The following is a 5,191-nucleotide window of genomic DNA, read 5'->3' as shown; positions in this document are numbered from 1 at the left end:
GGCTGTGGTTTGCTTTTTTGTCCATCAGCATTTGTGGCCAAGCCCCTACACCCAGAGTCTTGTGAAGTTTGCTCAGCTACTTATTCTCACAGCTTCACACAAAATCCCTGAGCCCTCAATGGGTTTTCATCTGGGAAAAGAAAAAAAGATACAGGGAAGCTTTTCTGACAATGTTGTAGCCTTACTGGGTGACCCTGGGGCTCACCCTCTTGTCAGAGGCCTGCCCAAAAGCCCTGGCATTCCCTCTGCTTTATTCACTGCTGCAGCTCAGGCTCTGGGCTGCCTTCCAGCCCCGCTACACTGCTGGATGTCTCCAGCTAGAAGATGCTGCTTGTAAAGGAAAGGTTCTTGATGTTGGGAAAGGAGCATGGTGGTCCCAGTACATCCCCAGCAACGTTGCAGAAGGTGCCTGTGGCTTCCCTGGAGGCCTCTCTGGCTCCTGGAGCTGCTGCAGTCCCAACCATCGGCAACAGCTCAGGCCTGGTTGTGTGTAGTAGCTGCAGCTGGGTCTCAGGGTGACTTGGCAGGGGCTGTGTTGATACAGCCCACAGTCCCAGCGACAATGGAGAACCGGATGCTAACTGCTGCTCTCCTAAAAAAGGCAGAGGCAAAGAGCCAAATCAGGAACTGCTTTGCATCTTACAGACAAAGGACTAGGTACGTTTGATCACACAAGAGCTCAAGTGTTCCCTCAAATTCCCATGCCTCCCAAAAGCAGCACTGCCGCCAGCTGAGCTTTGTATATGACCTCATATACATCCAGCGTATAAAACACGTACCGCATACTGAACATTTGCATATGTTACACTTCTTTTGTTCCACTTGGGTGGCCTTCTCCTCCCCTTCCCCCACCTCTCACCCCACTACTCGCCCATGCAGCTCCCTCACGTTATTCTAGACATGTCATTTCTGAAGGACTACACGTCCTGGTCCTGTGGAGAGTTGAGGCTCTGTTAATTGTCAAATGTTGAGTGGGTAATGATCGATGGATGACTAATTGGAAGCAAGAGGGAATAAAATAGGTATTACTTAGCTTCTCCTCTTAATTAAGAGGATGCATAATGCTGCAGGGAAAATCTTAACAAATGGCAGGAGAATTTTTGTCATTATGCAAGGTTTAATTAGAAACACTGCACAAGCTAACATCCAGGTAATGTTTTCTTTCCTTTCAGGTGTTTCTCCAGGGTGTGATTGAAAAATGCCAAAGCAAGACCCTTAAAAAAACAACAAAAAAAAAAGTAAAATATTTTTTATCTGTGTGCCTAATAACTCTAAACAGGGAGACATGGAAGAAAGCCCCGGTTTCCCTCACAGTGCAAAAGCAGCGAAGGGTGAGCTGGATGCAGAGAACTGGAGGGAGAGTGCTCTGTGCGTTACGCTGAAACAGATGGGATTAAATGCTTATTGCAATGTGTCCAGGTTAATTCACAGCACCTGTGTTAAAAGCAGAGCATCGTGACAGTGCTTTATTTGAACAGTTAATCATTTGGAAGCAAAGCCATTTATGATTTAATTCTCCAACTATATAGATGCGGTAAGAAACACAAGAAGCAGCACTGGAGATTGATAATATCTTACTAATCAAAAAAGAAATATGATGACTCCTGAAGGGCTAGGAACCACGTTAGTTGCCTTGCCAATGAAAACATTCATCCTGCACTTGAATATTAATCTGCACTTTCTATGATGCTTCCAACGGCATCACATTCTGCTTGTAAATAATGTACAAATGAGATAGTAACTTTAAAGAGTTCAGAATGTGATGCGGTTTTCAGTGAAGTTAGTAGGAGAACTTCACAAATATAAAACAGGTCTTCGGAAAACAATTAGGTTGACCTCAGTTTTGGGGATGGAGGAGGTTTTTGAAATGCTGAAATAAATCTAAGTTTCCTAATACAAAAACGAGTTAACCAATAGCAGTTTCTCCAGTTTTGTGGAAAAGCACTTCAGTTTGGGCTGAACCTCATCTTTGCTTTGAAACCCACTCAGCAGGCAGTGCTGTTAACGCAGAGACCATCTTTCAGGCTTTTTTTTCCCCCTTGGCCTGCTAAGAAAGTACATAAAGTTCAAGTGAGAGGAAATGCTGCAAGTATCTGTTGTTCTGAGGTTTATCAAGTTAAAGAGGGACCAGAGACCACTTCTTTGGTTGTGGCTGCAGACACTATTAGGTCCATAGATGTGATTTCTGGTCCTGGAATTGCTCACACAAAGGCCAAATTTCACAGCATGTTCCCCAGGTATCGTGTCCTTAGGAGCCAGGCTGCTCTGTGTGCCCCCTTTCTTACCACTTCAAATGAAGATATGGTCAAATGGTCAGGATGGAAATAACCCCATGAGACTGAATGCTGAGTGAGCCAGCATTAATTCCCAGGGACATTTCTAGGTGGCCAAGTGAAACATATATAGAGCTATTGGAGAGAGCCCAGCAAAGGATCACAAAGATGATGAAGAGATGAACATCTGAGATGAGTGAAGGCTGAGGAAACTGCGACAATTGAGCCTGGAGAAGGTTCAGGAGGTATCTCATCAATGTATATAAATATATGAAGGGAGGGTGCAAAGAAGGCTCTTCTCAGTGACAGGGCCAGATGCAATGGACATAAATGAAACACGGGAGATTCCCTGACTGAACACTGGCACAGGTTGACCAGGGAGGTTGTGGAGTCTCCATCTTTGGAGATACTCAAAAGGCATTTGGCCATGGTTTTGGGCAACCATCTGTAGGTGACCATTTGAGAAGAGGGGTTGGACCAGATGGCACCCAGAGATCCATGCCAATCTCAAGCATTCTGTGATTGTGTGTGAGATTCTGCGTGAAAATGATCAGTCTGAGGCTTTGTGACTTCTCTGGCCACATCCTATATGCTTTAAATGCATGGTGACCTCCGGATACCCCACCAGACAGAGACCCTGGCCAAGCTCTGCTAGACCGGACTGGTGAGGGTCACAGCCACGACCACTCTCCTCTGGCCAGCTGGCAGCTGTCTACAAGGCTATTGCAGCATGATATCCAGAGTATGACTGACAGAGAACAGAAGATGACTGTCCATAACAGTTGGCAAGGGAAACCATTCCACTGAGTGAAGGGAGAGGTGGCTGATGGCCACAGAAACCTTTACAAGCAAAGCCCACAAACACAGGTATGGATGCAATGTCCCTGTGAGACTCTGCCTGCCAAGTCCCCATGCCTAGACATGGCTGCCCATACTCTCTGACGGGCTGGTTGATGTGATACAAACACTACACAAGTCCTTAGCATAAGCCTCATGAAAGTCTGGCACTCCTCACAGCAAGTCTTCCTCATCACTCTCATCCTGCCCACATGCACCAGGACCCTGACTTTGACTCCTGTACGGCCTTGGGCCCCTCACTGCCCATCCCCACTGTGATACACAGGCTGTAGTGGGGCCATTGATGCTCCTGGGTAGGAGGCCTTCGAGTTGGGCAGTCACCAGAGCCAGGTTTGGTGTGACTCAGGGCTCAGGCAGCTCCACTGAAAATGCTGGCTGTCAGGGTGTTCATGACGTAAATCAGCTGTGCAGTAGAGCTGCCATGCTTGAGAATAAACCAAAGGGATTAAACCTTGAGCTGACTCAAATGGCCATGATTGCAACACAGCCTCTTCAGCCACAGGCATCGACTGCCTGTCATGCCTGGGTCTGGCTGAGACACGCTCAAAGGACAGGCTTTGCCTGAGCGGTCTGAGCGCGACTTTGGATGAAAGACAACTTTGGGATGCCCAAAAAAGGGAGGCTTGGTGTCCCTCTGCCTCAGTGGAGGAAGAAGGGAAAGAGGTGGTCAGGACTGCCATCCAGAGTGCCAGACTGATGTGGGGTTTCTCTGGGAGGAAGGTAAGATCAGGCTGCAGGATGTCACTGCTGATACAGTTGTATTTAGTGCTTGGCTCAGAGGCATGCGCTGCTCCCAGCTGCTTCAATTTCCCTCCAGATATGTGCACAGTCATTCCATAACAAGAGGAAAGAAGTGCTTGGATCATAGCCTTGCCTTGCAAGAGGGACTGGCAGGGCAGCAGATGCATCCCACGGGCGGAATGTCAGGCACAGAGCTCTGTAACAGAATCACAGAATGGTAGAAGTTGGAAGGGACCTCCAGAGATCATCCAGTCCAACTTCTCTGCTAAAGCATGGGTCACACAGGAACGTGTCCAAGTGGGTTTTGAAAACCTCCAGAGAAGGAGCTTTCACACCCTCCCTTGGGCAGCCTGTGCCAGGGCTCCCTCACCCTCACAGGAAAAAAGGTTTTCCTCATGTTCAAGTGGAACTTCCTGTGTTCCAACTTATGTCTGTTACTCCTTGTCCTGAAGGACCCTCCGTCCTTATGCCATGGGAAGGGTACAGGAAGGGTACAGGAAGGAGAAGCAGTGGCACTGCCAGAGCAAGGACCTTGGGATGGTTTAGAGGTCCCTGTGTGCTCAGGCTGGCCAGTCAAGCGTTAAGGCAGAATGTGGTGGCAGCCCACGGATGTCTGGAGGACAAAGTTGCAGCCAAGTCAGACTCCTCCTAGGGTTAAACTAAGAAAATATAGGCTAAAGACCAGGAAGAGCTTCTTGGCAGGGAGATGTGCTGAGTGGGGGGTCAGGAAAGCGGTGTGGGCCGGGTCAGGCAGCTGCATCCAGCAGGCTCACTAGGGACTGCTGCCATGGAGCCTGGCACTGCGCCCACGAAGTGGCCAGCGTGGCAAACCCCACTGCCTCACACCATCGGTGCCAGCACTAGTCAGCTTTTGGGAGCTGTGTGAACACGTAAGGGTTTCAGCTTGCAGGAAAAGTGAGTTTCTGTTCCTTGAGGGTGCAGAGAGAAACTTGGAACTGTCTAGAAGTCTAACCTAAAAGCAAATAACAGACAAAAAAATCCTTTTTTGTTCTTTATATAGTACTTACACCCATCATGTGATAGTCTTCTGTAGTCTGAATCACAGTTGGTTTCACGTTTGGCAATGACAGTAAGGGACCGAGGACTCAAAGCACAGGATGATTTTCCCGGCGAGGCACACCATTTAGGAATCGCAACGGGTTTTCCCTGCATTTCTTTATCCGTGGGGCTCATGCAGAGGCAGCCTGGCTTCCTAAGACAGAGGGAGTGAGCTGCACGCAGGCATTTGGAGAGAGTTTTAAGCTTCAAAGTGTCACTCCTCTGCAGAGGCTCTCCCACCACCACAGCGTTGTGCCGAG

The sequence above is a fragment of the Colius striatus genome, chromosome 2 (genome assembly GCF_028858725.1).
Source record: "Colius striatus isolate bColStr4 chromosome 2, bColStr4.1.hap1, whole genome shotgun sequence".
Classification (NCBI taxonomy): domain Eukaryota; kingdom Metazoa; phylum Chordata; class Aves; order Coliiformes; family Coliidae; genus Colius; species Colius striatus.
The sequence above is the reverse complement of the archived record's forward strand: the minus strand, read 5'-3'. Positions refer to the sequence as shown.